The 11186-nt window shown below is 34.3% G+C and overlaps 1 long non-coding RNA gene across 1 annotated transcript; it reads right to left on the bottom strand.

Annotated features, from left to right (window-relative positions):
* Positions 1–6990: 6990 nt before the first annotated feature.
* On the bottom strand, positions 6991–10896 carry LOC113655579. Its single transcript, XR_003443750.2, has 5 exons — positions 10700–10896; positions 8469–8536; positions 8285–8354; positions 8134–8176; positions 6991–7461 (listed from the first exon to the last, which is right to left on the bottom strand). It is a non-coding gene; the product is annotated as an uncharacterized LOC113655579 (long non-coding RNA).
* Positions 10897–11186: the final 290 nt, after the last annotated feature.

Here is an 11186-nt window from a genome sequence, read left to right as displayed (position 1 = left end):
CAATATTGGTTCAGTTACTTTGCTTACTAGAAAGAGAATTTTGATTGCATGGAGATACAGATCAAGACAGAAGTAACAAACAATTAACTGGGAGACAGAGTGAAGGCCAACATGACTTAAAGAGAGTCTCACAAAAGCCTTCTACCATGCAGGGTGTTTAAGTGTGCTAAACTCAATAGAAATATAGAAATGATATAGAAATAGAAATTATAAAAATATTTTATTTTATTTTAGAAATTTTATTGTATTTCTTATTTATAATCTACTGCAATAAAGAAATCTACATAACATTATCTGCTAATTTATGATGATCAATTTGTACACATACACAAATGGACACAAGGAGAGGTTGCCTACAGTTTACATTAGTATTATACTTAAACATTCTTGTCAAAATAATGAACATAAAATGACACATTAAAATATAATCGTTCAAGTGTTTTAGAAAATAGAATTCAAAAATAGAACTTTCTTTGCAAGTGCTGCACTAAAGTTTAGATAAAGTAATGATACATGGATGGTGGCCAATTATCCAAGGAAATATTTTGTTAACACACTTTGCAAATCTTGGCAACAAGACACTTCACTGAAGTTAATTTGATTGTTTAAACAAATGAATGGTGCTATTTGTGCCACTATTATTCTGGTATGATGAATAATAGGTAATAGGAAGTATAACAGGCAGCTGCCCAAAAAGTATAAGGAAACTTCAACTATTATTCACTGTAGGGCCAGTGGAACAGCAGACAACAACCCTGTGTGTGTGTCTGTGTATGTGTGAAGAGAGAGAGAATGGAAAATGTTGTTTAAGAAAATCCACCATGTATAATGCTTGACAACTTTTTTCACTGACTTTATTTTTGACTGAATCGCACAGAATCCACTCCAAATCCACCAGTGGGACATAAAGAAACAAAAAACCCACATGGATATGTTATGAGATTAAAACATTTTTTGCACTGTAAAGCTTAGTAGATATGGTGCTAGTGAATGGAAGGTAGTCCGTTCAAGTTCAAATCCCAAACCTTTTAGTGAGCCTCATTTGTAACCTGGAACAAGAAAACATTAATCACTGTTCTTACACTGGATTTTATTGTCTTCCAAAAGAATAAATGTAAAGTTTGATTTGTCTGAGTTGAAATAAAATAATATATAATTATAATATAATAATTTTGTATATTCGTGTCCAAAAAAAAATATATTTTTTACTAGATCTTTTATTTATTAGATATGTTGGTGTATGAATTTGCACAGGAATTACAAGTTAATGTCATGTAAAGCATTTTCAATAATTGATTCGGAATAACTTGTGATATTGTTATGAAAGTGGTGTCTATTAGCTGAAAGGTAAATCACAATGACTAATCTAGTGTTACATCCAAGCAGCCTTCTTGTAGAAAGGACACAATTTCTGCAATGAACTAAATCCACAAAAAAACATATGTTTGTTGAATGTTGCCAATAATTAATGATCGATCATTTAGAACTGGTATTCATATTTTATGTATAACATATAGAAGTTGCTATATTATGTTATTTGCATTGTAGGTTTAATGCTGAATACTGGCTTAGATGCTGTAAAAACTTTGGAGACGTTCCAGGCCAAACAACACTGACATCCTCCATGTATTTGTATAACGCAGTCAAGGAACATAGTTGTTTTTGAAAAGGAACACAGTGTGTGTGTGTGCGTGTGTGTACTGTAGTTCAGATATACAGCGCATCATGACACAGGTGACACTAATCATTTTCTTTGCTTTGTTCCTAGTTTATTTCATGCAAACTGTGTTTTTGTTTTTCTCCTTTGGGATCACTGAATGTTGTGACAGCTACTTTTATTAATGGATTTGTACTGTTACTGGGTGGCGGCATGTTGTAAATTTTTCACTTTTTATGTAGCTATTAAGATGTTTTACAGTTCTCCCTCCTCCACTGAATTTTTGTTAACATGAAGCTGTTTTGAAGGATCCACAATTCTGTATGTTGTTATTTCCTTTTGAAACAAGAAAAAGTCAGGTAGGGACTATCGGATTTTCACAACATTCAGTAACCTTGAGGAAGAATAAAAGAATTCAGCAGTTTAATCAGCTGATCATGACTTTCAAAAGACTATCAAGTGTGGATTGAATGAAAACATGCACCCACACCAGCCATTTCCGGATAAGACTCTGGACACCTCTGTTGTAGACCTTATTTTCAACCCAAATGACATACTGTACAATATGCACTCACACTAATCACTTAACTGTCTAGTGCATGATCTCAGAAGGAATGTTTTTTAATAGCCGAAAGTATAAAAAGTTAACCAGACGTCGAACACATCTCTGATGCGACTAGCTTTAACATAATACAGTGAATGTTTTAAAATGATAAAATATAAAACACACAACATGGGTTAATCTAACACATTTGTAAGATGTCTTGTCAAGCAGAGTGTTTTTTCCAGCTTCAGTGCCCCATTAAATCTATTTTTATATCCAGTTATGTACCAGTAATTAAATCTAATGAGATATTCAGCATGCACAATATTATCGACGCCTGATTTCACTTCAGCTAATACACTGATCATGACTTTCAAAAGATCATCAGGTGTGGCTTCTGTTTAGTTGGAATGAAAACCTGCACCAGGCTGACCTCTTAAAGATAAGACTGGGACTCGGTCTACTGTAATTACAGTTGAACTCTGAGGTGTTTATGGAAAATATCTCAGACCACAATCATAACAATGTGCTGGAAAAGTCCTCACTTATAACAATGTTAGGGTGTGTGTCTGTGTCCTGTAGTACACTGTAGTGATCGTAATATTATTGTAATATCGTCTGAAACATCACATTTAAAAAAAAAAAAAAATTTGTTTATATTGCATTAAATCAAATAAATAATTAATACTGATTATTCATGGGTCTTAAGTGACATAGGTCTTAATAAATTCTTAAAATGGTTCTTTTTTAGTGCTGAAATTTATTTTTAATTGTTTATTGATTTTCAGTGAGGGGCAATGATTTACACTGATTTAAAAAAAACAAAAAACTGTCAGCCACAAACCACAAGAAATAATGTTAGTTAACTATTAGAGTCACTTATAAATAAAATAGTACAGATATAATAACATGTACTGTAAAGAATACATGAATATTTTCAGTGGGAATAAGAAAAGAATGCCATGAACGAACACCTGCAACATATAATAGTATTAACACTTTATCTGCACTTGCAAAGGATCGCTCACGATGTCGGGTCTCATTGTGCAACAAATGTATGGAGACCATGTGTAAAAATAAACACAAAAATAATGCGATTGTTCTTGATTACTAACATCTAGCATGCTGATTGAAAGTTTGTGTTGGGCTTTCCTCTCTGCCTTCTTATCAGCATGTGCAAATTTTTCACCACAGGAAAGGTGGAGTGTGTGATTTGTAGCAGAAGGGTGTGTGTTAACCAAAAAAAGATCCACTACATGTGTCTTCTAGTACATTTACTTTTAAGGCATTTTGCAGAGACCCTTATCTAGAGTGCCTTACATATTTTATCTTATACAACTGTGGGTTAACGTCCTTGCTCAGTGGCCCAGCAGTGGCAGCTTGGTGGACCTGGGATTTGAACTCACAACCTTCCACACAGTAGTCCAACATCTTAACCACAAAGCTACCACATTCCCACATGCTTTGCTATTGTATAGTCACATCCAATTGTTGTTTCATAGTAGCCTAGTTTTAATTATGATAGTGTTTTAGAGCTAAAATAATTCAGATAGCCAGTTTATTGCTTTTTTTTTTTAATTAATGAATTTGTTTTTTGTTTATTTACCCCTACTGTACTGATAAAATAAGTTAGAGAAAAGGTAAATCCTGTACTGTATATGGTTTAGCCTTAATCTTATTTTATTTATCTTAAAACAGGCAAACAGAGTGCAATACTATTTGGTAAGTACAATAATAGTATTGCCTATGATACTATGTAAAGATGATGATCTATAGGTTTTTGCATAAAGAACAGGGACAGATGTTTTGTTTAGAGTGGGTAGCTTATTCCGTGACTAAAGGGACAAACAGCATGATCTAGCATAGTTCATCCAGCATAAGCTTCAGATGTGGGAGGTAGTGAGATCTAAGACAGTGAGAGGCAGCAAGGTCTTGGACAGTGAGAGATGTTTAGATATTGGGCAGTGAGAGGCAATGAGTTCTTGCTTAGGAAGATGCAGCAATATCTTGCACTATGAACAGAGCTGGTTGAAGAACTGGGTTGGCATACAGAACTCCACAATTCTGGTAGCCAATGGGCAGTAAGTAACAAGAAGGAAGTTTGAGTATTAACATTTTTTCTAAAGTTTCCATTTACACAGGATTTAAACTGAGCGAAAAACTTTGGGTACATATGTTGAAGTAAGAACTAATACTGATTAGCACACTTTATTAAATAAACAGTGTGTGGTATAGAATGACTTTGTTTTGAAGGCATGGGGTACATGTTTCCTGTGTCCTGTACATGTGTGATGTGTCAGGCCATAGGGGCCTCCTGTTTACTTCCTAACGACCTCTTCCTTGCCCTAGCCTCAAGCTGACCATAACCCCCATCATACTGGCACCAATTTACTTCACAATGGCACCTCTTGACTGGTAGCACACGATACTACATCAGTTTTTGTTCTCTGGAGTGGAGTTTCACAAGCACTTTTGAAAGCATTCTAAATTCTAAACATTAAAAAAATCCAACCATTCTAAAGTCTAAACATTTTTAATTCTAAGCATTCTTTAACTGAAACAGTGTAATACTAAACATTTAAAAACCTAACATTTATAAAATCTAACCATTCTTTAATCGAAACATTCTAAATTCTAAAAAATATAAACCTAAGTAAGTATTCTAAATTTAAAGCATTATAAAATGTAATTGTTCCAAAACCGATGCATTCAGTATTCTAAAATAATTATGACTATGCTGTGACTTTGATACTTGGAGTAGTGCCAATTAAAGAGAGGTTTATTAGTTATAGATCATGAGCAAAAAATTCAGTTTATAGACCTTTTCACTTGTCTTCAGCAGGGATGGAGGGACACAAAGGGGTAAAGATTGTCTTAGTTACTTAATATGCTAATGCCAGCACTGCAGTTAATAGTCAGCATTAATATAATTATTATGTGTAATTATTTATCCTGACTTTTTTTTTGAATGTTCAAGTTGTAGCTTGAATGTTTGTTTAATCACATTGATGTGTGTTAGAATGTGCTGTGTATTAATCCAATTATTGTGTTGTGTTTTTTTTTTTTTTTTACAGCTGCACTGCACTTGTCTCTGGCCATTGTGTTGAAACTCTGATTACTCATAAATCTGATTACACAATGATATAAAATTAAGTTCCATTGAAAGGGAGCATAGGGGAAAAGAGAGTCACCAAGGATTTGAAGGTACTGTGGTACAAGGTTGAACCTTATAACCTCCTTCAAACTCAAAAATGCTCTGGATTGTGTCTCAATACACACAATACTTTATCTACATGCACAGACCTGCAAAAACAGATCAATGCTTAGTTCTCTGAGTTAAGTCAGTGTGTTTAACAAACACAGTCAAACACAGGCCTGAATTGGGTCAATTTACTAGAACATTTATAAAAAGGAGAAATTTATTAATGGGGCGATTACAGGGTTATTGTCTTTGTAGAGGTGTTGCCCTGCCATGCAATGAATTGGCATTCTATCAAGGGTGTATTCCTGCCTCACACACAGATTTGCTACCAATATACTGAATATCAATTGTGGATTATAGTTAAAACCTTGACCATGTTGATACATGACTGAAAATGACTACGTGACTCAAAATCACAGGAAGACTGTCTTAAATCTGATTTTGAATACTGCTGATCAGTGGAATGTAATTATTTCATGTGACTAAAGTGAATTATGTTTCAAACAATATGATTCATCTGTACAAGCTCCTGGATTTGAGAAAATTTAACCAAACCTGTGCACTGGCATTTTTCACTGATAAGTTTGACCAGATACTTATATTGACACCAATCATTAGTCTTTTCATTGGGACATCTAAGCAATGAAAAGCCAGAAGCACTAGATATTCTTTTTTTTTGACCGACACATGGACCTCATTAGACACTTTGTCAGATTACATTTCTTAAGATAACATTTGATCCCCAGAAGTACAGCATTACATGTTTGTGAGCGAGACATATTCCAGAGCATGCTTAAGGATGGAATGATATGTAAGAGTGAGGGTGAGTCACCTTTAACAAGGAAGGTTTGTTTTCTCATGCACTCCTTTAAGGATAGCAGAATGTAATCTGAAAAGTAAAGAATGAGATGAAGACAGAGGAAAATAGTATATGATTATGGCAAGGAGCTGTTTCAACTTGTGAAGTTAGATAAAAAAATTATGTGAGCCAAAGTTTCAATTAAATTTTCACGCTTATTGATTTCTGTAGTGGTAATTTGTCATAAGTAAACTTCATCTAAATTTATAGACTAGAAAAAATATTGCCCAGCCTGTATGTGCACACCTAAAGGATGCATGTGATAAGGTTGAAGGCCATATCAACAGCAATGATGTGAAAACCTGGTAGACTGGTGTACTGAAAGCAGACTGTACCTCAATCTCAGTGAGAGAAGCTGACCTCAGCGAGATGTGAACCTCAAAACCATTCTCAACTAAAGGACTGATATATAATGTAAACATCTTTAAACTTCAAGAGACTATATCATTCAAAACTCTAAAAGCTTTACAAATCACATCCCCTATCACTGACAGTGAAAATGTCCCCACAGTGAAAAACTTTGCTTTTATCATTATTATTGTAGCATGGAGACGCGTCATTATGTTACTAAGTTTTTCTCCAGTTCAATGACAAAGCAGATTTTTCTTCAAAACTATTTATTGCATTGTTTGTATTGTTTACAGTTAATGGAAAGATTCATGGAAAATTACATCGGTAATCAGCATTTTTGCCGCAACTAATTTATGAATGAGTCTGAATCAACTACATTAAAGAGAATCGCTTTATTTAAAGTGAATAAAATCCCCTACTTAATGGGGTCTACTTAATGTTTTTAATTAATCTTAATGTTCTACTTAATGGGGTCTACTTAATGGGGTCCACACTCGTGTGTGCAGAGTAGGTGAGATGAACTGGGAAAGCAGGCAGTGGGTCAAACCACTGTGTGGAAGGGCAGGGGGAACTCAATTGTTTCTAAATGCATTTTGTTTGTTTTTTTCTACTTACACAATTATTTAGGTATACATATATTTTTCACAATTGAGAGTGCGATATTTAAAATGTTTTTTTTTTGGGGGGGTGGGGGTGGGTGGGTGTGGGGTGTCAGGCATGTCCCCTCCGTTTCCCCCGGGATTTACGCCCATGTCGGGAGGGGCACGTTGTTCTTTAAGTTGTTGTTGTTGTTGTTGTTGTTGTTGTTGTTGTTGTTGTTGTTGACAGAAGAGGATGAGTTCTTGGCTCTGGAGAAAGAGAATTATAAACACATTTGAAATTTTTTTTGTACTGTCTCTCATGATTTTTATGTTACATAAAAGGAAGGCAGCAGATAAAGTACCAAGATGCTGCATATTATGTGTCCTAAAGGATTGAATGTGATCCTTAGATGTCATGTGTAGCTGGGGCTCTGTCACATCCAAGGCAAGTCTAAGACCAGGACTACACATGATATAATTTAACAGTTTTTAACAGGCTCAAAAGACCGAGTCCAATTCAAGACCGAGTCCAAATTAAACTGTGACTGAGTCAAGTCACTGTGACTCAACACCAAAAGTCATCAAAACCTGATCTACTACAGTAGTTGGTGTCATTCGTTCTTTTATTAAAGAATTCATCTTCTCAATCTTTTTTGCATGTGAAATAGATATCCGGTGAAATTAATTCCCAAAAAGAAGACAAAATGTTTAAATGTCAATAAGTCTGAGATAAATCCAAGTCACACAGAAAATCACTTGAGATTAGCCTTGAATCCTACAGCCCTAGATGTAGCACACACAAAATCAATGTAATACATTTTATGACCATAAAATGTTTCTTTTATATATGTATATACTGTGTATATATTATTTATTTTATTTTATTATTTTAAGTTCATCAATAATTACTGCATTACACAACCATGAGGATTTACTTACCTGTATATTTCTAGTGTTGACCCGAATCTTCTTTTAGGTATAACTAAAGCGAGAAAATGAATATAGATTGAATCCTCAGTCTGATGTTAATAACAGAAATGAGAGGGCAGTGAAACAGATAAATGTGCATTTGTAGAATTCATGTACTCACTTAAGACTAACAGGAAAAAGCAAACAGCGACAAATCCCAAACACAGTAACAGAATCAGTAGAAATCGTATCTAGATTGCAGGAAACACTGTTACTTATTTCACCTTAATTAAACTCAGAATTAATAACTGCAGACCAACACAAATCAAACCATAAGAGTCTCTGTTGATGTCATGCATACTTACAATCGTATTGTTATCCATAGAGGATTCGTCAGGGTAATTTTCTGAGTTCACAACTGTTGTAACCAAAGCTGAATAAGATACAGTATAAAAAGATATTGAATGTTATGCATTGTTTTTGATATCTGTTCTATATCTCCAGTACAAATACTTTTACATTTGTTAGCAGAATGAAAGTCAAAATGATGAGCATATACATAATTTTTTTTAAAGACTCAAAAATTTTATTTTGTTTTAAAGATTAATCAATACACATAACTATGTAAGGCATCAACTGTGTACATTCAAATCTGAGCACCTTTCAAATGTGAGCTTGTGTACTATTTACCTCCTCCACTTTATAATTATTAGACATATGACTCAAATACTGAAGTGACATTTCTAAACTTGATCATATTCGCTGCCTTATAAATTCTCCATGAGTGTGTAATGTTAGCCATAGTACATAAAAGTGGGCCAGTGTTGTAAAAAGCTAATTAAGCTCTTAAGCTAATTAACTCAAATATACGAATATATTCTTTAATGCAAGTGTGAAAAAGCAGATACATGAACATGGCATTTCATTTGAATGATTCAGTCATTATGGATACTTGCAAAGTTTTTTCTACCTGTATGCTTAGTGGTCACATTCACAGGGAGGCTGGTTGTTTCAGTACTCAATTGTCCTAAAGAAATAATTTTTGTGCTTTTTCTTTTTTTTTGCTCAGTATTGATAAACTGATCAGATCTGTTAACACTTTGGATTCTTCATCAGTTCTATACTGGTTTTAATAAAAGTATCTACATAAATATATGTAAATAAAAATCAACTTCTGTTGAGTCTGATTGGTTATTCTAGATGTTCTAAAGCTCAGAAGGATGCAATGCATGTTTATAATATAATATAAAAAAAACATTTTGCTTTATTGTGCAAAACAATACGTGTCGTAGTAGTTATGTGTCCCAGAGTGTATGAGGTCAGTTGTGTTTCTGAAAAAAGTTACAATGTCCTGGTGGTGTTTGTGCTGATACCAAAAAAAAAAAAAAAAAAAAAAAAAAAGCTGAATGCTATATTTTATTGGTTGTGTAGTGGATATTTCCTTAATTGTTAAGTAGAAAGAAACATTATATTCTAATGACTGTTCTAAAAGATGGCATAGAAATTTATTTTTTTCCTTTACAGATTAAAAAAAAAATAAATCATTTACAGACACCACTGTTTTCTTACTTTTATGCTTAGTGGTCACATTCTTATGGAGGGTGGTTGTTATATCATTTGTTGTTGAAACAGGTCTTAAAGAAATAAAAAAAGAATTTCTGTGTTTTTTTTAAATTGCTTAGTCATGTTAGTTAGTCGGTCATCTCCCATGTAGTCCACTTTGGCTCAAACAATGACGGATGGTGCGATCTGACACTAATGTTCCTTGAGCATGACGTTCAACTTGGATCTCTTTAGAAGTCTTTCTGGGCTCTGGTTACCATTCGGATTATCCATCTCTTTGATTTGTCATCAATTTTCCTCCTGCGGCCACGTCCAGGGAGGTTGGCTACTGTCCCATGGATCTTAAATTTCTAATATGTGCAACTGTAGTCACAGGAACATCTAGCTGCTTGGAGATGGTCTTATAGCCTTTACCTTTATCATGCTTGTCTATAATTTTCTTTCTAATCTCCTGAGACAACTCTTTCCTTCGCTTCATTTGGTCCATGTTGAGTGTGGTACACACGTCACCAGATAACACAGTGACTACCTGGAGCTCTATATATAGGCCCACTGACTGATTACAAGATTGTAGACACCTGTGATGCTAATTACTGGACACACCTTGAATTAACATGCCCCTTTGGTCATATTATGTTCAGTCTTTTCTAGGGGTACCATCATTTTTGTCTAGGCCTGTTCCATGAGTTTATTTTTTTAAATAATTCTGTTGAAGCATGGTTGAAAAGCAATGTCTGACTTTCATTGGTTAACATTCATAGAATTTTTATTTATTATTACTTTTGGCAGATTAAAGTTTTTTCTGTGACCATTGTGAGTTTTTCTTTCATTGACCGAAGGGTACCAACAATTTTGTCCACGTGTGTATTTGGCTGTTTCTTGTGATTATGATTCATTATTTTTCAACCAAACCAGAGCCAGAGATCATCAAAATGTATTCAGTCTTTTCTAGGGGTACCATCAAAATGCCATTTTTAAATAAAATATGCTATAATCATAGATTTTAAGTCTGTGTTGACTTTGCTAAACCTACCTGTGAAGCTGAGGAGCACAAATTTGATGGTGAAATGTGGCGTTCTGCTGATAATTGCTACTCTTTAACTATTTTTTTTTACCAGCCTCTGCACATACAGTATCTCTCTCTCTCTCTCTGATATTGCTCAAGACCGTTTCTATCTTAGGTGTATCTTGTCTTATGGTCAAATGCATAGAACTATAGAACTAAAGAACTATAGAAGTAGAACTATTTTTCTGTAGAACTTTTTTAGAACTAAATATAGAATTTTAGGACTACCTGGATACAGAAATGACCACCAGAGTCACTTCACTAAAAAGAGTAATGTTAACTTGTGGCACATCTGGTTTATCACCTATAAAGTTTTGGGGCAGTGGTGGCTCATTGGGGCAGTGGTGGCTCAACTGGTTAAGTCTCTGGGTTGTTGATCGGAGGATCGGGGTTCACTCTGCCCCTGCACTCTGACCCCAACCTCCTCAGGTGGGGTATGTGAAGAAAAGAAATC

The sequence above is a fragment of the Tachysurus fulvidraco genome, chromosome 16, assembly GCF_022655615.1.
Source record: "Tachysurus fulvidraco isolate hzauxx_2018 chromosome 16, HZAU_PFXX_2.0, whole genome shotgun sequence".
Classification (NCBI taxonomy): domain Eukaryota; kingdom Metazoa; phylum Chordata; class Actinopteri; order Siluriformes; family Bagridae; genus Tachysurus; species Tachysurus fulvidraco.
Note: the sequence above shows the minus strand (reverse complement) of the source record. Positions and strands in the feature narration are given on the sequence as shown.